Source organism: Protopterus annectens, chromosome 1.part0 (assembly GCF_019279795.1).
Source record: "Protopterus annectens isolate FY-2018-M chromosome 1.part0, PAN1.0, whole genome shotgun sequence".
Lineage (NCBI taxonomy): Eukaryota > Metazoa > Chordata > Ceratodontiformes > Protopteridae > Protopterus > Protopterus annectens.
In genome coordinates this window covers 1,887,846,433-1,887,872,041 of record NC_056725.1, presented here as the reverse complement: position 1 = coordinate 1,887,872,041, position 25,609 = coordinate 1,887,846,433, and the positions used below count along the sequence as shown (strand labels likewise).

At 41.9% G+C, this 25,609-nt stretch overlaps 1 protein-coding gene across 1 annotated transcript in view; it reads right to left on the bottom strand.

Annotated features, from left to right (window-relative positions):
• LMBRD2 (LMBR1 domain containing 2) overlaps positions 1–25,609 on the bottom strand; it is a 1,695,734-nt gene that overhangs the window by 75,692 nt on the left and 1,594,433 nt on the right. The gene's annotated exons all lie outside the window — the stretch shown is intronic.

Sequence of the window (25,609 nt, the reverse complement as noted above, 5' to 3'; positions counted from 1 at the left end):
TGTGCCATCTTCTGCTTATAATATGTCCAGTACACAACAAACTATTTATGATAATGAAAAAATAAGCCAAATTTTCTGCGTTGGTCCTCCATGCATTTGCCTGAAGACTTTTGCTGTTTTGTTTCCATCATAACTTGACACCCTCATCTGGGTTTCATAACATCATTCACTTTTATAAGCCAAATGTTTCAAAGCACAAGTGAACTTCAAAACAACACATACTGATCAGCTGTAACAGACTTTTATAAAGGAACTGAAAAACTTTTAGTTATGTACTCACCATAACTTCAGATGTTTGGGATCCATCTCGCCTACATTCTGAATGATGGGTTCGGAGCCGATCCCTCGGCTCCGACTCGGCACGCTTATGCCAAAGAGCGAAGTCTCTTATTGGCTGAGCTTACTATATCCCAGGATGCACCACTACCAGTCCCCCAGATCTAGTTTGTCCGCATACATGCACACACGCATACCCTGCTTATATAACATCGTCAGATGAAACAAGATAAAACAGTTGAACTCAAAACCGTTCAATCTCTTCTGATCTGCAAGGCAGGGGAAGGAGGGTGGGTATCAGGAATGTGGCGAGATGGATCCCAAACATCTGAAGTTATGGTGAGTACATAACTAAAAGATGTTATGTGATCCTATCTCGCCTACATTCTGAATGATGGGACAGCGTCCCTAGCGCCTAAATCCTGGGTGGCTCACTGGAAAACACTCCTGAGTACCGTGGAACCAAATGATGCTCGTCCTTTAGATGCCACATCCAATTTGTAGTGGGAAATGAAAGTGTGCGGGTTGGACCAAGTAGCCGCAGCACAAATTTCCGATATAGCGAGCTTGGAATGAAAGGCTATAGAAGTAGCCATAGCTCTGGTAGAATGAGCTTTGATAGATGATGTAAGATGTTTATTCGAAGAAGAATAGGCCTGAGTTATGCAATCTCTGATCCATTTTGAGATTGTAGCTTTTGTGATGGTTTGGCCCAATTTATTATCTGAGAAGGACACAAACAACTGGTCTGACTTACGAAGTTGCTGAGTCCTGTCTAAATAGAAGCGTAATTGCCTGTGAACATCCAATTTATGGAGAGTGTATTCTGCTTCATTAGAGAATTTTGGAAAGAAAACTGGTAGTTCTAGAGATTGTTGAAGACAGAAACTAGAGCAGACCTTTGGGACAAAGGATGGATTAGGCCTAAGTGATACTCTATCCTTGTGGAAAATCAAGTACGGTGGTTTAATAGACAGGGCTTGAAGCTCTGAGACTCTTCTTGCAGAAGTAATAGCCACTAAGAATGCCATTTTCCAAGACAGATATTTTAATTTGCATGTAGCAGCCGGTTCAAAAGGGGGAGATGTTAATGCGCGAAGTACCAAATCAAGATCCCACGGAGGTGCAGGATGAAAAACTGGTGGTCTTAACAGGCTCGCACCTTTAATGAACGTTTTGCATAGTCTGTTGCTCATCAAAGGAGGATCCGTGGATTCATGGAATTTAGAGATAGCAGCTAGTTGAACTTTAATAGTTGAGACAGAAGATCCCTGATTAAACAGGGATGTTAAGAATTTCAAAACCTCTGGGACAGGAGCAGTGATAGGGTCTAAGCCCTTGAGTTGAGCCCAGATAGCAAACCTCTTCCACTTACTGAGGTACAATTTGTTAGTGGTGGGTTTGTGGGCCGAAGATAAAATGTGAACTACTTCCGGGTCTAGTGTGTGACTTCTAACTAAGGTTGGAAGTGGAGGAGCCAAGCTGTCAATTTCAGAGATTGAAGGGACTGATGCCAATGTCCCGACTGATGGATTAGCAAATCCGGGATCAGGTCTAAGGTCCACGGATCGCCCACTGCATGCTTTTCAGGTAGGGAAACGATATCGGACGAGGGCAGTATGGGGCAATCAGAATCGTTGAAGACCCTGGTTGAGAAGCTTTTGAATAACTTTGGGAAGGAGTGGAATTGGAGGAAAGGCATAAAGTAGCCCTGTTGGCCAAGGTTGTGCTAGAGCATCCATGGCTGGTACTTCCTGATGTGGAATCAAGGAGAAGAACCTTTGGCACTTGGTGTTTTGTGGAGTTGCAAATAGGTCGCAGCACGGCGTCCCCCATCTCTTGAAAACTTGGGCTGCTACTGTGCGGTTTAGAGACCATTCGTGAGGAGAGAGAATTGTCCTGCTTAATTTGTCCGCCAATACATTTGACTTTCCCCGGATGTGGGTCGCTACCAAGAAGCGGTTGGTAGCTACAGCCCATTCCCACACTCTCATGGCCTCTCTGCAAAGGGATACGATCTGGTCCCTCCTTGTTTGTTCAGATACCAAACCACCGACATGTTGTCTGTGTGGATGGCGATGATGCCCTGAGGAAGAAACTTGTGTAAGGCCTGTAGGGATAGAAGTACAGCTCTCATCTCCAACACGTTGATGTGGAGAAGAGCTTCGTCCGGAAGCCAGGAGCCCTGAACTAGCCTGCCCAAACAATGCCCCCCCCACCCTATCTGGGAGGCATCTGTCATCAGGGTAACCACTGGAGGGGGGAGAACAAAGGGTTTTCCCTGATCCAAGTTGGATGTTTGAAGCCACCAGCGAAGGTCCCTTTTGCATATTTCCGTAATCATGATGTGATGATTGAGGGGAAGATCCTGGAAGGACCATTGAGTTGACAAGAGCCACTGAAGAATCCTCATGTGTAACCTTGCTAGAGGAACTAAAAGAACTGTGGCAGACATTGAGCCTAGAACCTGTAGGACCATCCTGGCTGGGGCTTTGGATCTCGAGATCAGAGCTTGAACTTGGCCCTGTAAAGTTCGGATCCTTTCGGCAGGAAGAAAGACGCGCATCAATCTTGAGTCTATCTCTGCTCCTATAAACTTTATGCGCTGAGAGGGCAGCAAGACAGACTTTGACCAATTGAATGTAATCCCTAGGGAAACACCCAGGGAGATGGTGGCTTTGAGGTTGTCCATTAGTAGATGCCTGGTGGTGGCAGTCAGGAGCCAGTCGTCGAGATAGGGAAACACTTGGAATCCAAGACTTCTCAGGTGAGCCGTCACTACTGCCAAACACTTGGTGAACACCCTGGGGCTGTGGTGAGACCAAAGGGCAGAGCACAAAATTGGTAATGACTGACTCCCAGGCTGAAGCGCAGATACCTTCTGGACGCCTGATGTATCGGTATGTGATAATAGGCGTCCTTGAGGTCTATGGAGCACATCCAAACATCCTTCTCCAACAACGGGAGAATGGATTGCAAAGTGACCATTCGGAATTTGGATTTCGTGACGGATTGGTTCAGTCTGCTGAGATCCAATATTGGTCTCAGGTCCCCTGTCTTTTTTGGCACTAAAAAGAACCTGGAGTAATTCCCTGATCCGATCTGGTCTGTGGGGACCGGTTGGATGACTCCCTTTTCTAGCAGCTTTAAAGCTTCTGCGGCTGCTATTTCCCTTTGACTGGGTGGTGGGTCCGGGATTCTCTTGGACGGAGGGGGTGAGTATTTGAATGGGATGGTGTAACCTCCGGCAATTATCCGAAGCACCCATCTGTCCTGAGTGATTGACTCCCAGGCTTTTAGGTGCTTGGCAAAACGACACCCGACTGGCCTCGGAGCAGCACAGCCGGGCAATCCCTCATGTCGTGTGGGAGGCTGAAGAGCCACGAAAGGACTCGCGGTCTCCAGAATTGCGGGGCCCTCTGCCGCCTCTGGGACGGCGTCTCCCTGAAAAATTTCCTCGCCTCTGCCTCTGGACGGGAATCTTCCTGCTGTTGGGAGAAAAACTTGCAGATTTTCGAACCACATTTTCCCCCTTTGGCCTTGGGGTAAGGCCGAAAGGGAGTGGAATAACGGGCCCCTACGGCAGATAACGTTTTCCCTCTTGCTCACAGCGGTAAGGAGTCTTTCACCTTGGGTCCAAACAATGAGGACCCATCAAAGGGAGCGTCGGCGAAGGAAGACTTGAAGGCCTCCAAACTGACACAAGCGGAGCCAGGCTTGTCACGAGAGCCACGCCTGTGCCTGCCGCTCTACCCGCCCTTCGGCCGCATAGGAAATGAGCCTCATGGACGAGTTAGCAATTGACGTAAGGATAGCCAACTGAGAGCTAACGGACTGGGCTAGCTGCTCAGGTAGGTTACCCGAGAGGGAATCTGACAACTCCTTGACCAGATCCCTCTGAAGCCTGGTAAAATGTGCCAAATAATTCAGAGACCTTAAGGTAAAGGCCGCTGAAGTCAGGGTGCGCTTCCCGTACCTATCCATACTCCTAGACTCCTTATTAGGAGGATGAATGGACGTTGAAGCCTCTGCCACGTCCTGTTGTGTAGCAGATGCCACCACCATGGCATCTACAGCCACGCCTTTAGTAAGGAACTCCTTCTCGGGGGGAGCAGATAAAAATTTATTTGGATGAGAAGGGACTGGTTCCACGGTATCTGGATGTTCCCACGCCCTTCGACAAACTAAATCCAGAAGCTCGTCGAAGGGCGGAGACACCCAGGAGGCGGAGGGCTGAGCCCCAAAGGCCTTGAGGAGCACTGATTCGTCAGCAGAGGGGGGTTTGGATATCCAGCCGCCTCGTTGTTTGAGGATCTCTAAGATGTCTGCAAATGAGACATCATCCGAGACGACTGGGACCCCTCCGCATCATCCATATCAGTGTCCGATGTAATAGACTCGGGGAGTCCACGTGCTTCCTCTTGCACGATCTCTTCCTTGGGGTTCCTCTGAAGACAACTCAAGAACCCTCAGGAGGAGGGGAACCCACACTGGGGTAACCTCAGGCCTCGGGGCTCCGCTGGCTACGGACAGGGAACTGCCAAAGACCCAGTCTCCACGCCCAGGAAGGTGCTGGTAAAACTGGAGAGATGGCAAGAGGACTTGGCCAAGGCACTCCTCATGGCCCTGAAAGCCGGACCTCCAGAATCCTGGGAGTGTCCGGACTCGAGCCGTGATAGCCGACGGAAGTCCCGCAGCCGGCACCGAGGGGAGGCTCGGAACCGAAAGCATAGGTCCCAAACATCACCCCGGGTCCAGCCGAAGAAGTCCGCGTACTAAACTCGGACCCGAAGGCCCGGGTTGGAGTAAGGGTCGGAGCCGACCCTGAGATCTCCACCGGCTCCAACAGCACCTGCTCCGACGGAGCCAAGCGGTCGGAGGAGGAATGGCAACGGGTGGGCCAAGGTCATCGGCTCCGAAACCAGCTGGGTCGGAACGAAACAAATTTTTGGAAGACTGGGGACTGGAACAGTCTTTGGAGCACCCTGTCTATATCAGAATCCGACATCCTCGAAGACCGAGAGGAAACAGAACGGGTTCGAGAAGGTCTCTCCATCGGCCCCAAAGGGCTAGGGGACCGGCTCCGAGGCGACTCGATGAGTATCGGCGCCGAGGGAATACTCACAGCAGATTCCATCGGTGCCGAGGTAGACTTCGGCGCCGAGGAGGAAGTGTCTGAGCGGGCGACCCTTGTCGGCTCCGAGAGCAGTGGAGCCGCGAAGGTGACCCGCCTCGATGCCCCAGCCATCGGCTCCGAAGCCAGAGGAGTCGATACTGGTGGCATCGAGGCAGACCGTTCAACCTCGGCTCGAAGTCTTTGGAGCCAAGGAGAGGCCTGCCTAAGTTTCTTGGCAGTCGGGTCCAACGGACTGGTCGGAACCAAGCCCTTTTCTTTTGGTTGGAGCAGGAGAGGATGCCAAGGCTTCTTCAAAGGAAGGTTTAACTAACCCCTTAAGAATCAATTTATTTTTCCTCTCCTGGAGGACCCTTGAGGAAAAAGCGTGACATACACTGCATGACTCCTGCAAGTGCTTTGCCCGAGACAATATACACAGAGCGAATGATCGTCTGTGATAGACATTTTAAACCCACATTTCGAACATTTTTTAAAGCCCGAAGGCCTAGGGGTTTGAGACATGATGATACACAATTCTAGTCACTCTGACAGGAAAGTACACTAAATCTTTACTGCTGATAAATCTAAGCTTACAGTAATAACTAATGCAAACACTTCCTGTAAAAAGAACAGGTAACTCTAACCAATTAAATAAATATTAGAGACCCTGTGAAGTATTAAGGTTGACAGTCCGGGAAGGCCCTGGATGGAGGGGGGGCCGAAAACAAACTGAACCCAATCACACACAACAATTTAACCACCAAATCGTACACAAAGTTAGCGATAGCCGTTAAAACAGCTTTTGTGAGCAACAACAGCAAAAAACTGACAGAAAAGTTAGTTAATAAAACTACTCAGCCCAGCCAGCTCGAGACCACGTCTTCGCAGGGAAGCGGCAAACGAGATCTGGGGGACTGGTAGTGGTGCATCCTGGGATATAGTAAGCTCAGCCAATAAGAGACTTCGCTCTTTGGCATAAGCGTGCCGAGTCGGAGCCGAGGGATCGGCTCCGAACCCATCATTCAGAATGTAGGCGAGATAGGATCACATAACATCAAATGTTACTACATTGGGTCTGTAACAACTTCAAAAACTGCATAGCATCGTAGTTATTATATTAACACACTAATGCATAGTTCTGTGTGCAGCCAATAGTCAGCTTCATATTAAACAATTACATTCTAAACAAACACGCGTTTCCTTTGTAAACTGTATTAGCCAAGTAAGAATGTATGGCCACCTCCTGTATACCTTTCTCCAAGAACAACACATACTGATCAGCTCCAAAATAAAATAAAAAAAAATTTGCTTTTACTGTATTTGTCTTTCCTCCTACTTTATTTTGCTTTTCTTAAAAGTACTCAATTTTATTTGGTCTGCTGCATTTATTACTGCTTGGTAGTAGCCTGATTAAATTGTAGTTGTTAGTCTAAGTCGTTTGGTTTAAGCACTTGGGCTTCATACAGGCTGTTTCACATTAAGAAGGTTTGTAGTCTGCACTGTTGTGGCAGGACAGGTAGCTTACATCCTTCTAAGCCTGAAATTGCTGATTGAAGGCCCAGTGTCTGCTATTCTAAAGGTGTATTAGTTCTGGCTTAAGCACTTGGGCTTCAGGCCAGTTATTCTACATTAAGAAGGTTTGTGGGAGGAGAGGCTGGATTCTGCCCTTCTGAGCTGGGAATATCTGGTCACAGGCTTATTGTGCCTGCTTATTTGAACTGTTTCTTTTTGAAATTGGTGCGGCTTGTTGTTGTAGCTTAGACCAGATTCAGGCCTGCTGAATCTAGCTTTGTTTGTATAACTTGAGCACTGATCCAGGCCATCCTTTTTGGAGAAGATTCCCCTGCACCCTGGTAAGCAGGGGTGTGCAGCTAGAACTTGTCTGACTGAAGACTGCTGGAACAGGGCTCAGTTTTGAGCTTTTTTCTGGTTACTTTGGTAACTTGATTAAATCAGTTTGTTCGTTTTCTATTGTTTTAGATATATATATATATATATATATATATACACACATATATATATATATATATATACATATATATAAATAAAATTGTACTTTATTCATCTGCTTTTACTGTATTTTTGTTTCTTCCTACTTTATTACTAGTGGCATTGACTACAACTCTGACCTGCGATATATAACAATCAGTATCCTTTTCTGTGCATTTAAAGTGTTTTTTTGAGAGTATCTGCTTTATTTTCTAAAATATATATATATATATATATATATATATATATATATATATATATATATATATACTTGTTTCACACCTTTCTAAGCTAGTATAGTTCAGTTTTCAGGTTAGTGCTGAATTCAGGGCTTTGTTACAAATCTCTGTGTTTGCCCATACCTTACTTGGACAGAAGGAAGTTCTCTGTTCACCTGTGAGAGAGGGGAGCTTTGAGCAGCCTGTCTGTCCCTGGAGGGGTGATTTCAGCACAGAAATTAGTAGTTTATTGACCATTTTGGGTTAATTTCCATCTCTTTCATTTCCCTGCTATAAATACCGTATTTGCCCGGTTTTGCTCGCTGGGCAGTGCTGGTTAGCTAGGGTAAAACTATTCCCGGCTCCACAAAGTCTCCTCTTCAATTTTCCCTTGGAACTAGACAAACTTTCAACTTAAGCACTCATGCCACTCATTTCTCAGCCTGGCACTTACTCAAAATTTATAGCAAGCACTTATAAACCCTAGCACTAGACCCTCCTGTACTGTACAGAAGGACAAGGCTCTCTATTCGACCTTACCAGTCATCCAGTAAAACAGCTCACTGTACCTATCCAGGCATGTCCAAAGGGCAATTTCAGGTGTACTCTCCAGTCCAACTGGTGAATCTGGGCATTTTGAGGCAATGTTACAACTGCCTCATGTACACAGACAACCCCCTCCTTCTACCACCAAACACTAATACATGCAAGAGATGCAATTATACAGCCAAACTGGAGGCAAAGCTCTCTCAACACAAGACTGGATCAGACAGTCAAGAGGAGAAGGGAAATACTTGCATCACACCACCTGTCTCACATAAACCCATTAAAGCAGCACTGGAAAAAAAACACACATAAATACATGAAAACATACTTGGAGGCTCTAAATAAAAATCTGCAAAACCAACAGAGACCTCCAAAGCAAACATCCAAGCAACCTCCACCCCCCCAACACAAACCACGAAACACATAATTCACAAAACCAGTGTGCCATGCAATCACAGCCCTTAAGGCAAAATAACATACCCAACATACTAGTAACAGGTGACTCTATAGTCAGGCACACTGACGTCCCACTCACTAGCCTGAATAAGGAGAAGATTACTGTTAGCTGCCTGTCAGGCACCAGGATCCACCACATAACACAAGCACTCAGGTCACTACATAAGAAGTACAAATATGACTCTGTCATTGTCCATGGTGGTGTGAATGACCTGAGCCATAAATCTCTGGACTACATGAAAAGAGACATGGAAGAGCTCTCTGATCACATAGTCCAGGCTGGTATGACCCTGACCCTGAGTAGCATCCAGCCCTCACCAAGAATGATACCAGGGTATAAAGAAAATAATCTCAATTTCAACAACTGGCTAAGTTTCTGGTGTCATTCAATGGGGATCCAGTGTCTGTCTGCCTGGGATGAGATGCTCAACAAGCCACGCTGCTTCGCTAGAGATGGTTTGCACCTGTTACCTTTAGGCTTTCGAATACTGGCCAAGGCTCTTGCCGCCCCCATAGTGCCTTTTTTAGGCAAGGCTCAAAAGACAAACCTACCACCATAAACAGCATAAGTAACAAAAAACTAAGTGTAGTGCTACTCAATGCCAGAAGTCTGAACCTCAAAATGCACACACTCTAGACACTCCTCAGTATGGAGAAAATCGATATATGTGCAGTAACAGAAACCTGGTTTAAGGCTCCAGACAGCACCCCAGCACTACCAGGCTAAAACTCATACCATACATTTCGGCCACAGAACCCAAACCGAAATACAAAAGGTGGGGACATATCCATATTCATCAAGGATACCCACATCTCCAGGTTAGTGGCACAGCATGATGCTTCAGAGATCATCCACATGCAACTAACAATGGCAAAACTGCAATTCAAATTGTAGCTTGCTACAGATCACCCACCATGTCCCAGGGCCCCCATTCCGCGTTCCTGGAAACACTGGGAAACATAAAGGTCCTACCAAACACACTAATATTGGGTGATTTCAATTATCCAAACATTAACTGGGAGAACTACTCAAGTACTAACTCCCTTGCCCAACATTTCCTAGAATTTATAAACTCAAATGTCCTGGTTCAACTGGTCAACACTCCCACCAGAGGTGACAACATATTGGACCTGGTCATCACCAACATGGGCGACCGGTGATCCACACCAGAGGTCAACCCCTCGCTGGTTAGATCTGACCATAAACAAATCACTTTGGATATCCACATTCCGCCCCCACCCCCAGACAAGAAAACCACTGTGAAAAACTTTTCAAAAGCAAACTTCATATTACTTAAGACTGAGGTGGAAAGTTTCAAAGCCCCCATGCTGAAGGATAATGCTGTCCAAGCTGCAAAATTCTTTACTAATGCATTCTACGGGCATCTCCAAGAATGCATGGATCATGCCATCCCAAGCAAAACCAAGACTCACTCCTCCAAGAAAAGAAAACCAGTCTGGTGGACTCCTGCCATAAACAAGCTATACAATAGAAGGAGGAAACTAGTACAGAAAAGAGTAAAATCGCAAGAAGGGAAGACATCCCTGATCAGTATCAGCATGAAACTATGATCCCTCATAAAATCAGCCAAGGCAAGCTTTGAAAGAAAAATTGCCAAGGACTCCAAAAATAACCACAAGGCATTCTTTAGCTATGTCAACAATCTAAGTGGCAATGCTCAGATCTGCTCAGAGTTAGTGCAGAATGGCACAAAATACACTGAACTGACCGATATCGCCAACATCCTGGCAGACAGGTTCAGCGCAAACGTCACCCCCCTCTCACTCCCCAAGAGGGCCCATAACCATACCAGAAGAATGTAGATTCCCCGAAATCACAGACGCTCAGAGTAAAACAGCCCTCTCCAAAGCCAAAAACACAGCATCAATGGGACAGGATGGTGTCCCAGGCTGCGTCCTACACAAGCTCAAAGACAAACTAACCCCTCACCTAAACACACTGTTCAAACTTAGCCTCTCCACAGGCATAAAGTGGTGCACAGCAGCGGTTATTCTGCTCCACAAAGGTGGAGCCACAGCAGACCCCGGGAACTATCGCCCTATAAGCCTGACTAGCTTGGTCTGCAAGGCTATGGAGCACATCATCATGGAACTCATTAACAGAGACATTGGGAACCTCCAAACACTGGACCCTACCCAGTTCCGCTTTGTTAAGGGCAGATCATGCCTCCTAAACCTGGTGGACTTCTCTGAGACGATTGACAAGGCTATAGATGAGGGAAAGGTGGTACACACAGCCTACCTAGACATCGCAAAGGCCTTTGACACCATTCCCCATTCTGGTATTATAGACAAGCTCACCAGCCTAAACATAAACCCCTACATCACAAGATGGGTTGCCAACTGGCTCACGGACAGAACCCATATGGTGAGAGTTGCGGGAGCTAGGTCCGACTCTAAATCGGTTACAAGTGGAGTTCCCCAGTGCTCAATCCTAGGACCCCTCCTGTTCGGCATATACTTCTCAGAGGTACAGGCAAGCACAGGAGGACTATGGCTAACCAAGTTCGCAAATGACTGCAAACTAGGGGCTATAATTGACTCTCCAGCTGACACAGACATCCTCCAAAAGGGTCTCACTGAGATGGATACCTGGTGTCAAAATCATGGCCTCAAGCTAAATGCCAAAAAGTGCATAGTCATCCCCTTTGGAAAAAACAAAGTACCCACAAACTACTACATAGGTGGTAGTCACCTAAATATGGAAGACGTAATAACGGATCTGGGGACCCAAGTAGATAGTAATCTCATCTTTGTTAATCACACTGCCAAAGTGGTTAGAAAATCCTTCTACATGGCCCACCTAATCACAAAAGGGTTCACATCCAGATCAAAAGAGGTCATTGTGCCCCTCTATTCATCACTCGTCAGACCCATCATAGAGTACAACGCCCCATTTGGGATGTACCTTGCAAGACACCTGCAACAGCCTGAAAGACCACAGAAGTACCTCACCAAGAGGATCACTGGCCTCAGACAGATGCCCTATGCAGCTCAACTGAAGAAATTACAGCTGTACTTGGTTGCATACTACCTACTCAGAGGTGATCTCTGCCAGACATACAAGGCCATGTCCAACCCAGAATTGATGGACATGCTCCACCTAAAGAAAACCTTATCCCCGCGAGCCACATGCTCTATGGATCTAAACCTCACCCCAAAAATACGTGGGACGTGCTGGAGGGATAGATTCCTGTCCCAGAGACTTCCCATACTTTGGAACAAGATCCCAATCTACATTAGGCAGAGCTCCTCGCTAACACTCTTCAAAAGAAATCTTGACGAGTGGATGGGAAATAGAAAGTTTACCTCGGGGATCACTTCAGTGGCTCTGCTGGACAGAGGCACAGGGAACTAATCTAAGGAGCCAGCGAAAGCCAACACATTCTGGCTAGGCTTATAAATGCCTTTGGGCAGACAGCCTAGTACCTACCTATGAACTAGTAAAGAACCTTTAAGTGTCTCTAACCAACAAAGTCATTTTAATAAAGTGCAACACAGACAGTATACCTCTCAACTGTCCAAGCAACTGTCTAAGTTTATAAGACCACTATATTTGAAATCGGTCCCTGATTTTGGCCTTTTGAACCCCCCCCCCATTATATTTGGCTTTCTCTAGAATGTTTATGCAAAGAAGTTAAAGGGTATGTCTGGGAGTTAAGCAAAATATGCTGTTGAAGAAAATGAATGTGTAGCAATATAATTTATGCTCAACATCTAGTAAACCTCTTTCACCAATAAAAAACACCATCAGTAATTCATACTTCTAAAGCAACTTAACAGTGGTGTGTAAGGGGGTAAGGATAACACACAAGAGGATCAGAAAGAAAGGTTATCCCATATGTAAAAATGCAAAATAAATAAATGTTCTGTTTATAAGATTATTTGGAAGGGTATACTGCTGGGATCCATAGTGGGCCCATTACGTTTTGGTCTTTTAATGAGCGATTATCCAATGTCTGATTAAATTTAGCTGAGGATATTAAAATTAGCAGTACTGTTACCAGCTCAGTGACGCATCATTACCTCCACAAATATCTAGATAGTTTAACCAAAAGGGCATGAACTTTAACAACAATAAATGCACAGTTTTGCTTTTTGGGGTTAATAACCATCATAATCCTGGTTATGCTCTGGATGATCATGTTTGTACTTCATCAAACCAGGTGAAAGATATGGGTATTTTAGTGGATTCTGACATCTGATGTGCATATTAATAATATCATTAGGAAGTGTTAAAGCCTTATTAAGAGTGTTCTTCATTGTTTTACCACTATGGATAGAAGTGTTTTGATTAAATTATATACAGCCAGTATACATCCAGTTGTAGAACATGGTAGTACCTTTTGTGTTTTAAGTATTTCTCAGCTCAGACTTGAGCATATCCAAAAAAAAAAAAAACAGTCACAAGGCAGGTAGCTGGTTATGAACACCTACCTTATTACAAGTGTTCATAACCAACTAGCTGGCTATGACCATCTATCTTATGATAAGAGACTTGAAAATGTATTCTTCTCAAGTGCATAGAGATTATTGAGGGACAATTTAATTTTAGCATACAAATGTTTTAAGTGATGACATTTTGTTTGCTATGTTAGGTATTGTCATTCATTTTGGATCATAACACTCGTACTGTAAATAAAATTATTTTGGTCAAATTACAGACTGTAAGACTTCAGTTAAAAGATATTTTTAATTGAATGGCTGGTGAGTTATGTAATTCCCTGCTTAAATACATAAGAGGTACCAACAAATTACAGACATTTAAAGCAACATTGCATTTATGGTTTAAAGACATTGTCTTTGCATCACAAACTTAAATGAAGCAAACTCTTAAGTGGCTTGTATATGCCATGATTTTGGAAATGAACTCACAGAATCATTGAAAATAGCCAAGTCTAACAGAAAATGTAATTATTTTCTTCAAGCAGAATTCTCCAATTTTATTCTGTTTTAATGTGTCTGACAGCATGGTAAAAATATTCATTCCTACCATTAAGACCGTTACAGACCACTTAACAGAATACACCACTCCAAACCTCACCTGCACACTCTGAAACTTGTTTACTGGTAAACAGCAGTGTGCAAGCAACAGGGGCAGAAAAAAATAAAATCCTTGCTTCTTGTCAATTTCCCAACTAGGCTACTTTTACCATTGCAAAAAATAGGAGAACAGTGCGGGGATAGAGCAAAAGAGCAAACAAGACGGAAGTTGATACATGCAAAGGAATCAAGACATGCAGATGTACTGTTTGGGATTTCTTTTCACTCTCAGCTTGTTTTTGGCACATGCAATGTGCATATTAAAGTTTTGTTGGTTCAAGCATCAAAACAACACAATAATCATGGAGTGGCACTGCATGCTCCAGGGCATTAACATTTTTGGGGTGCAACCTTTAAAACATGCACCACAGGTGCGTGACCTCTGACTTACAGAAGCATGTTATGCGTTCACAAAACAAATAAGCAAACATGTATCCCTTTATTTATTTACTTATTATTTTGATAAGTGGGTAAGTGCACTGATCTTTGGACCATTTTAAGCTATAACTCAGGGACAAAGGCAGAGAATATTACAAGATGACCAAAAACATGTAAGGAAATAAAAAAAAATACTCAGTCAAGTAACTCAGTAATAAAAAGAAAATAAGATCAAAAACAAAATACAGTACAGACAAAATAAAGTATAACACTGTCATGTTCCAGTGATAAAAAACATGCTTTTTCATTTTTCAGGATAAGATGCTTCGCTTTATACTTGTAACTACTTCAAAATTATCTGTTAAGTGAGTTTTACTAAGTAGTAAATATGAACAGATTAACAAAACTTGGGGGTGTGTGTATTTTGTCAACGCATTTAGAAGTTTGTGGGTTTTACAAACTCAAGTGTTAAAGTACAGTTGTGTAAAATCTTACCATAACAGTATATGTCTTCCTTATCACTGTTGCCGTAAGTGTAACATGTGGGATCTCCTGCCAAGCACAACCCAATGTCTGGCCAGTATATCAAAGCTTTTACATCCTCCTAGAGTCGTATGTCAGACGTATGCTCCCCACATTGCCTTAGGGCATAAAGGTGACGTACGTACACTCCATGCTCAGAAATGAAGTTCACCAGAAGAACTAGTGCAACCTCAGTACAAAGGAGACCATCCACATCCAGATGGAAAAAAAAAAGTTAAATACCTCTCAGCCAGCAAAGAGTTTCCTACAGAGGAAGCAGGAGGGAGGGACTGAATAATGCATCAGTGAAAAGAATGACATCTACTGTTATGCTAAGATTTTACACAACTTATTTTATGCCCTTACTTATTACTGTTGCAGTATTCATAACAGGTGGGAGATTATCAAAGCTGATGAAAAGAATAGGAGGAGTACAGCACAGAGAAGACCTCCATAAACCCATGAAGGATAACCCTTGGCAATTCATGCCTGGCTCTTGAAATGACATCCAACTTTTTAATATTTGGTAAAAGTACGGACAGAAGACCAAGTGGCAGCTTCAAGGATGGATCTAGTATTCAAACCCTGAAGAAAGTTCCAGAAAAGATCACTGCCCTCGTAGAATGAGCTAGAACTGAAGAGGAAAGCTGATTTCCATGAAAGGAATAAAAAGTAGTGCCCTGAGAAATCCAGGAGGAAATGGTTTGCTTAGAAACCACCAAACCCAATGTCCTGGTTTGAAAGAAAACAAAAAGCTGCTCAGATCTGAGGATAGCTTTTGTCTTATCCAAATAATACCAGAGCTGTCTATGTAGTTTCAGGGTACAAAGAACCTTCTTACTAGCAGACTGCAGAGAATAAAAAAGGAAGAAAAATGGACATACTGATTAACAAGACAAATCACTGACCACCTTGGGCATAAATGAAGGATTATTAGGCAGAGACACAGTGCCCCTATGAAAAATCAAAATAGGAGGAATTCCCATCACAGCCTGAAGTTCAGTAACTCCCTTGGCTGAAGTAAGAGCAACCAACAAAACAGTCTTCCAGGTGCAGTGTTGCAAAAAAAAAGAAGAAGAAGCAGGCTCAGAAAGAGCCTGAGTCAGTGTTTCAAGGACAAAATTAAGGTCCCAAGAGGAAGGAATAGGTTTCTTTGGAGGTCTGATATGAACGATGCCTATAAGGAATTGTTTGACCTCAAAACGAGAGGCCTGGGTTCAAGGGCAGACAAGCAGAGATTGCTGACAAGTGAGCTTTAACAGAAGAACATTGCCTTAGGCCCTTTGGAAATGATTAGCCGTAGTTCTCCCTCAATGTCTGCTACATTGCCTCAGAGGATATGCAAGAATCTAATTCAATGTCGACCTCTGATAGGGGCCACAGCAGAGGAAACCAGTGTCAGCGCTGAATGTTCTTTGGGGACTTCACCCACCACAAGAGAAATATCTGGCAGAGCAGCAGAGTTAGACTGAGACTTCTTGGTCTTCTTTCTAAGAGATGTTTGTACCTCAGGATGGTTGGATTTTGCTATGGTATCCTGGATCAAAAGTTTGAGATGCTGGTTCCCAAGATAAATGGATAAAGAGGTTAGAAGGATGCAAAGTATTTTTGGGAACAAAAGCCTAACAAACAGTACACTGGCTGTGATCATGTGAAGCACCTAGGCAGAATAAACACGTCTCATGATGGTCTTTATGGGGAATCTGCCTCACAAACTGACATTTTCCTTTCCTGGATGATATGAGCCCGAAGTACATAAATAAAAGAAGAAAAAAAGGAACTCCAGTAAGGCACTTAACTGTACATAGCTTGGTAGAAGCCAGCTCAGAGAAGGATATTTAGACTGACATTCAGGTGTGGAATATGGACTAGCTCAAAGATGTTCTAAGTATGGAGCATATGTATGTCACCTTTAGTGCCCTATGCCTAAACAGGGAACATACACCTGACAAACGATGCTGGGAGTTTGGGCTATCCATGGCAGGAGATCCCACATGTTACAAATACTGCAACTTTAATAAGGAAGGACATCATATGAGTTAGCCAGGATATAGAAAGCAGTTGCATTTACACATTTCCTTTAAGAATTTCAAAATGTGTGTCCTGAACTGCTTGTAGTTTGTTAATTAATGAAAGTTAGGGGGAAACTAGTACCAATTAGCAGGAATAAGCTGGGAGAAACTTTTCTGACCAACAGCTTAGGGGAAGGGAGTCTTTGGAAGGATGAAGTGTCTTTGCCTCGCATTCTTAAAATGTAAGGCAATGTATGAATAGAATATATGCACATCTCTCTCTACGTATATATATATATATATATATATATATATATATATATATATACAGACACACACACACACATATGAATATGCAAAAGTGCACATATATGTACACACACCCATAGAACATCCATGCCATAAGCTGCTGCTTCTGAAAGTACTCATTGCTCCTCAGCTACCTCAGACACCAAGGCTGGTTAGCATTTACCACAGTACAGTTAAACAGGGCAGTCTAACATTCTGAAACCAGAAGGGTTATATATGTAAAGCAGCACTGCAGCTGTGGAAGGCAGTGACTGACAGAAGGATGCAGAAAACCAGAAATGCATATTTCCATGAAGGATGAGGTAGAATAGCACTGCTGTAAAACATAATACAGTCACAGTAATAAAAGTGTGTACAACAAAATAAGAATATAAATAAGCATGCAAGAACTAGACAATATTATACATGTAATAAAAAAACAAAGACACCACCAAAGGGTAAAAGTTGCTGTGGCTTCAACAATTATGTAAACCAATTCAGAAATAAAACGCATCCACAGCGACTAAACACGGCAGGTATAATCCACAATTTGATGATAACACTGAATGTCTACAAGGCACAAAAAGAAATGTAAACTGGTTTATTAAAAAGTTAGCGCTTTCACCGCAAATGCTTCATCAGACTTATAAAATCATAAAAAATCCAAACATTCAAATAGTGCAACATAACACCTGATTGGTTGCGACAGCTCTTGACATCGTACATTATTAAACAATTAAAACTAATTCATTAACATTCATTAATGAAAAGAAATACTTGAAAGGTCCATGCAATAAGAATAAATATACATGATATTGACCAAAAGTTAATATGTGTATGGCCAATAAACTATAAAAATAAATATAATTCTAAGATGAAGTATATTGGCTATCAGTTAGAACCTTCCAATGGCTACGTGTAGCTAAATTAATCTGTCTAACCAATGACTAAATATTAGAATACTTTATATAAAAACTTAATAATAAAAGCAATAATAAAAAACAATAAAATGCATTTCAAATGACATATAAACCAAGTATCTAAACTTTGATATTGCACATAAGGTCAGTGATGCTGACTGGAGACAAACATTTTACTGAGGGTATATTCAAGTTTGTATATTTAACAAACAACCTGTTGGGTAAAATATTGGGTAATATAACAAAATAACCTTCACTTCAGTATTTTTAATCTCCTATTCCATAGGATAGGTTTCAGGGGAGTTTTATCGTTCAGCCCTGGTAATCTATCCACTCTAAGTCTAATGATCCACCTCAATTCACATTCTTCTGTGTAATTTTCAAGGTCACCACCTCGTATGTTAGGACTGATAGTCTGTACAACTGAAAATTTGAAAACATGTGCAGGACCTGCCTGTCTATTATGTTTGGCAAGAGCATTGATTTCGGAGCCAATGCGTATTTGACACAAGTGTTCCCTGATACGTTCATGGAACTTCCTATTCGTCTTGCCTATATAAAATGCTTCACAGGACAAGCACCTAGCAATATAAATAACATGTTCACTTTTGGCAACTGGTTGCTGTACGAAAAACAAACTCTTGACCTGAGATGGGATGTATAAATGAAGACCTTGTGTCGATACATCCACAGTGATTACATTTGTTGCAGGGTTTGGCGTTTTCTTCATTATATATGTAATTACTGTTCCCCCTTGCATGTGTGTGATGACAGAGAATTTGTTTTAAATTCTTTTTATTCTTATACAAAAATTTTGGGTCATTCCCCACTATCTTTCTAATGTTGTCATCTAAACGTAACGTACCCTAATACTTCTTAAGATATTGCTAATTGTAGTCGTGTCAGAACTAAAGAACATAGGGACACTCAATGGTGCCAATGGTCTGTGATTTCATTTTAGGACAAAGCAGTCATGAATAGCAAGATAACTTCTTACCTGAAGATAAGAGACCACTTTAGCAAGCAAGTCCTCTGGTTTAGCAGGCCAACTGTTCAAAAGATAGGTGTGCAGATTACTTAACTTAGGACAAGGACAGCAAGTAACTGCTTAGTCAGATGCAGGTACAGCATTAAGCAATGTGGAGATGGCAGCCACCATCATCAGTAATGCATCTAGATTACCAGTGCCTTTATTAGGCCAGTGGGAGGCAACATAAGCAATCAGCTTCATGACTGTCCTTATCACATTTATAAACCATTTCATACAGAGAAGTCTGGTGGAGCAGTGTGTTGTTTTAAGACCAGCACATCCTATAACACTGCTTGCAGTCCTCAGTGTAAATCTTGTATTCTACACATGCATCTTCCATCTCTTAGTGGACTAAACACTTGTCTTGTTTAACAAGTGAGTACTTCAGTCTGCTGTCAATATGGATGAATCAAAACCTATTATTTAACTGGAGTTATCCAGATGGTTGTGGGACAGAACACTCCTAAATGTCATATTGTGAAGCATCAATTAATACAACAGCAGGCAGTATAGCATCAAACAGCACCACAGCCCTCTGTAAGAAGTGTCTTGCACTCAAAGTGGTAGAGTCTTTCAATACATCTCTCGTGGGCTCTATAACTGCAGCATAACCAGGCAGGAATTTTGCATACAAAGTTGAGTCCAAATTAACCTCAGAGCCACGAAGCCTGAAGAATCTTAAGCATAACAAGCAGACTCAATGTGAGTGTTACTGGGCAAGAAATCATGTTAGCAAATGAAGTACAGTTGTGTAAGTAAATTTACCATAACAGTAGATGTTCAAATGATCACTGCTGCAGTAGCCTTAGCTATACCGGTTACATACTGCTTAGGATACAGCAGCTGGCCAGCTTCCAGAGCTTAAGGGTACCTTCTACATTCCCAGACAATTGGGAGCTTGAGCATCGCCATCAGAAAAGCAGCAATGTGTTTGCCAAGCCCTTCAGAGCTTTCATGCCAGCTAAAGGTGTGAGGCTAAAGCCCTGAAAAGGGCAACTAAATGGGAGAGGCTAAAGGCCTGAAAAGGGCAATGCTAATAAACAGAATCCAATTCCCCACCCTGGCACACACAGACCATATAAAAAAATAAGGCTGATGTCAGGAGGGGGTTGGCTACTTTAGCAGTGATCATTCAACCATCTGCGGTCACAAGTTTACTTACACAATCGTGTTATATTCATCACTTCATCATTGCTGTAGCTGTCAAAGCTATATGGGAAGCATACCAAAGCAGAAAAAGAGAGGGATAAGGAAGGGTGACGGTCCAGGAGCCCCTGGAGAATTGTCCTAGCAAAGCCTGCTCTAGACCTAGAAAAGAAATCCAGTTTGTAGTGTTTCATTAAAAAATAAAAATATGCACAGAGAACCAAGTTGCTGTCTCCAGAAAACTTCAAGTCTGCTCTTTTCCAAGCAGCCAATGAAGAAGCCAAGGCCCTAGCAGAATGTGCCTTGACCCTGTCTGGAATTGACTTATGGTGGAATAACAAAATTATATAATATGAGATAACCATTTGAAAAACATTACGTGTTTTGACACTAGTTGCCCTAATTTCTTATCTTCACAAGAAATGAATAACTGGTCAAAATTTCGAAAGGTTTTAGTTCTGTCATGACAGTATCTGACTTGTCTGTGGACATCCAAAGAATGCAGGATCCATACTCCCTGTATTAGGTTCTGGAAAGAAGACTGAGAGATGGATAGCTTGGGCTCAGTGTAAACTAGTACTCCACTTTGGGCATAAATGAAGGATTCATTCTCAGGAAAACCCTACTATGGAATAGTGAGTGTGGAATAGTACCTTTAAGAAGCATTTCAAGGTTAGCACATGCATATAAATAGCAAGCACGTGCTAGCTTCAGTGCTATTTTGAGAGTGCAGAGTGAGCATGTATGAGTGTAATAGCTAGTTTTTTATATGTTTATCTAAGTTAAAGTTATTAAGCCTCAATCCTGATGTGTTTGTACATAATAAAGCTGCTTGAACAGAGCCCACAAAGACTCGTCTATTTTATCCTGACTGGATGAGCGACATGGTGTCAGAAAAAGGATTCCAGAGACTGCTTTTCAGAGCAACGAAGTGCAAGTTAGCAGTGAAGGTAAACTAAGAGAAACGAGCATGAAAAAAGTCAGAAACAAACCAAAGGTAATGAAAGCTTGCATGAACAATTTATTTTATAAAAAAAAAAGATAAAATGGAGCATTACAAGGACACAAGTTGCATTATTAAACAAGCGAGAGGCACAAGAGGTTTATTAATTAAACTAAATATTAAAAATTAAGATATCTGATAAAATGATTATCAGAAAAGCGCATAAGGGGGTTGGAATTACCTCAGAAGTGCAAAACGAGCATTTTTAAAGCAAAATGGCCATGTTTCGAGTAAAACGAGCATAAGAAAAGTATAATGGGTATCAAAAAAGATTAATGAACAAAACGAATACAATAAGGGCAAAAATGGCATATTGAGCATAAATAAACCAACAATGTGTTTTTGGCCAAGTACTATGTTTTGGCAAAACTATTATTTCACACTGCATTCAGGGCTTAACTAGAATTATTCAAAGTAACTCGGAGTTGTAAACGTGCTTACAGTGTGTGCTTACTACTATGCATTTATTCCAAAGAGTTTATTTGTGTGCAAAGTGCAACTATTTCATGAAGTACAGTCAAAATAAATCCATTTTGAAAAGTTTCTTGTGTGGGGTATGTCTATCCGCAAAGTGTCTCCATTACAGAGTATTTTTTGCACTGTAAAGAGTTATTTGGCAAAGTACCGCCATTTTGGGAAAGTTTCAGTATGCTGTGTACTGGTTATTTGCAAAGTGCAATTACTTTGAAATGCTTCTTATGCAAAGTGCAGTTACTTTGAAATGTTTCTTACTCTGAGCTTCTTCTGCCCAGTTTATTCATTCAGTGCAGTTATTTTGAAATGTTTCTTACACTGATAAAAGGTGATTCTTACAGTACAGTGATTTCAAGAGTCTTACAGTACCATATAAGCGTCACAAAGTTCAGTTATTCAGAGGCTTGTTGTGCTATTGGGCATATTTACAAATTCTGGCATAAATTTCTGGCATATGTATATGTGTTCATGCATACTTGCAAAACCCTTCACTGGTATGTGTTAATATGGCAGATGGATTTCAAAAATCATCACCATTGGTGTTTGATCGGAATATTACACAGAACTGGAGAATATTTGAGTAAGAGTACAATATTTTTATACAAGCAGCTTATTCCGATAAAGATGCATGCACCAAGGCATTCATTTTGCTAAGCCTAGCTGGGTCAGAGGCCATTTAAAGAGAGTGTTCATTTGTGTATGCACCAGCAGTATATGAGGGAGAAGGTGAAAACCGTTATCTTGTTGTACAGGCTGAATCAAGTGAAGACCACGACTGTCTGAAGTGCAAATTCAGAGAAATGTGTAATGCCCAGTCAAATATTAGATTAGAGAGGCATCTGTTTTACACAAGAGATTAGAAACCAGGGGAAACTTTTGCAGCTTATATTACTGACTTGAGAAACAAAGCTAAAACATCTCGATTTGGTGAATTAAAAGATGAGTTGATGAAGGACAGGCATGTGTGTGGTACTAATAGTGCTGCAGTGAGAAAGATTTTCCTTTCTGACAGTGATTTAATGTTAAGTAAAGCTATTGAGATTTGTCAAATCCATGAAGTTGCAGAAAGGCACACAAGTATGTTTGCAAGTGATAACAGCATAGTTTCAGTAGGCTCCACAGCAAATGCAGACAGCATGCAACATGTGGCTGGCAGGAGCAGGCATAAGCACATGGCAGCTACAGCCCCTGCTAGTTCTCCTGGGAAACCACACAGTTTTCCAGCAAGTTCTATGAAAAGAGCATGCTCAGTGCAGTACAAGGGTGAGTCAACAAAGCCCAAATTCAGCTTTATTGTTAAGTGTCGCAATTGTGGTGTCAATTATGAGTCTAAAAGAGAAAAATGCTTACCATTTGGTCAACAATGCCACAAGTGTAAAACTGGAACCATTTTCAAAAGTTTTGCAAATCAAGCAAACCTCATACAGTTATAAAGAAGGGTCACTTGAAAAAGCAAGTTAATCATATAGAGAGCTACAATTCTACTTTCTACGTAGTTTATCAGTAATTGGTGAAAAGGCTGATGCAGTAAATTTGCTGGCAAAGAGTGAAGTGTTTTGTACTTTCCAGATCAATGTTAAAACCACCGAGCTTAAAGTAGACACTGGTTCACAGCGTAATGTTAAGTCAGCAGACATATTCGGTAAGGTGAAAGCCGATGAGCAACTCAATGTGGTTAGTTGTGCGAAACTTGTTGTCTATGGAGGTGAAGAAATTCAAATCGAAGACTCAGTAGTGCTTTCATGCTATGTGGTTAGGAACTCTTACAGCTTATTCTATGTAGTCTGAAGACCTGTGCAGTCATTATTGGGTCTCAGAGAAAGTTTGATAATGAATCTGCCTTCTTTTACCAAAGAAGTTTATCATAAAAGCACATATCCTAGTTCTAAATTTTCCTGAAGCCATTTTCTCAGAGTATGCTGATGTTTTTGATGACAAGTTGGGCAAACTTCCAGTTGTGTATTCGATGAAGTTAGACACAGAGGTCAGACCAGCAAGAAAAGTTCCAATAGCTATGCAGAATAAAGTCAAAGCTTAGTTGGATAAAATGGTAGCGCATGGTGTAATTTGTCCAGTTACAGAACCAACTGAATGCGTGTCATCCATGGTAGCAGCCCACAAGGAAGGTTTAGATAAAATCAGAATATGTATTGACCCAAGAGAATTGAACAAAGCATTAAAGAGACTGCATCATCCAATGCATACAGTCAGACGTCACAGCTCTAATATCGAATGCCACTGTTTTTTCTGCCTTGGATGCAAAAAGGTCATTTTTGGCAAGTGATGCTTGATCACAAATCAAATCCTCATTACTGACTACTTTCAGTACCCCATTTGGCAGATATAGATTCCTCAGGATGCCATTTGGAATAAATTCTGCAACTGAAGTCTTTCAGTGTGCAATGGAGCAAAATTTTTCAGGTTATCCTTGTGCCATAACAGTAGATGATTTTATTGGTTGGAGGCAATGGTGAAGCACAGCATGACAGAAACCTTAAGAAAGTTCTAGATGGAGCACATGAAGTGAACGTAAAGCTCAGTCCTCTAAAGTGCAAATTCAGGCTACCAGAAGTTACATATGTAGGTCATTTATTTACCAGCATTGGCTTAAAAGCAGACCCATCCAAGCAAGCAGCCATTCATGAAATACCAGCCCCAGATAATGTTCAAGCTCTACAACATTTTATTGGCATGGTCAACTATTTAGGCAAGTTTATACCAGACTTCAGTGAGTTGACAGCACCTCTGAGAGAGCTGATGCGCAAAAATGTTACATGGTCTTGGCCGAACAGCACCAGAAAGCATTTGAAGACCTTAAGCAGAAAATTGCCAACCCACCTACATTAAGATACTGTGATGTTAATAAACCAGCCACTCTTTTCTGTGATGCTTCAAAATCTGGTCTTGGTGCAGTTATTCTTCAAGAGGACAGATCAGTAGCCTATGCATTTAGAACTCTTACCCAAACTGAAATGCAATATGCTCAAATCAGGAAAGAACTTTTTGCAATATTATTTGCATGCTCACAGTTTCATGATTATATCTATGGTCGCGCTATTCAGAATGAAACTGATCACCAACCTCTAATTACTATTTTAAAGAAGCCTATGCATTCAGCTCTAGCGAAATTACAAAGAATGATGCTCAAATTGCAAAAACATAACTTCAAAATGGTCTATACAAAAGCAAACTTCTTTATCTGGCTGATACCTTATCCAGATTGCCCAGAAATACAATAGAACAGCTTAATGCAGAGAATTTTGACTTTGACATCATGGAAGTGCATAATTTTTCTACTATGACACTTGATGAGCTGAGAGATCATACAAAGACTGATCCAATTTTGCAAAAGCTCAACTACTACGTTAATGTTGGAGGGGCGTCAAAGCAATCTAGTGTACCACCAGAAGTGCAAACTTATTTTCCTGACAGAGATGAGAAGTTGATGGAAGATGGTATTATTTTCAAAGGTTCTAAAATTGTTGTTTCTGCTTCCTTACAACATGAATATATCCAGATTTTGCATTGTGGTCACCCAGGTTCTGAATCTAAGAAAAGAAGGGTGAGAGAACTAGTATTTTGGCCTTCTCTAGTAAAAGACATTGATAAAGTACTTTCTTCTTGTTCAGTATACAACAGCACTAAACCACATTTGCAAAAAGAACCACTTCAGCTAAGTCAAGTTCCTGAACTACCTTGGTCAACAGTAGCCACTGATATATTCGAGTGGAACAATCAGCATTACTTACTGTTGGTAGACTTTTATTCCAGCTGGTTTGGGATTGATTTACTACCTAATCTAACATCCACTGCTGTTATCACCAAGTTGAAACATCATTTCTCAGTCCATGGTAGTCCACACAAATGTATTTGTGACAATGGTACTCTATTTACTAGTCAGCTGTTTCAGAAATTTGCGAAAGAATGGGACTTTGTACACATTACTAGCAGTCCAAGACATCCACAGTCAAATGGACCAGCTGAACATGCAGTACAGAGTGCAAAGCAATTACTTGAGAGGTCAACGTATGATAATACTGATGTCTTTTTGAATTTACTTAATCTCAGAAACATACCCCGTGATGATATACTTGGCTCGCCTGCAAAGAGACTTCTGTCTAGGCAAACCAGAACAACATTGCCTATTTGTTCCACTTTGTTGAGGCCTAAA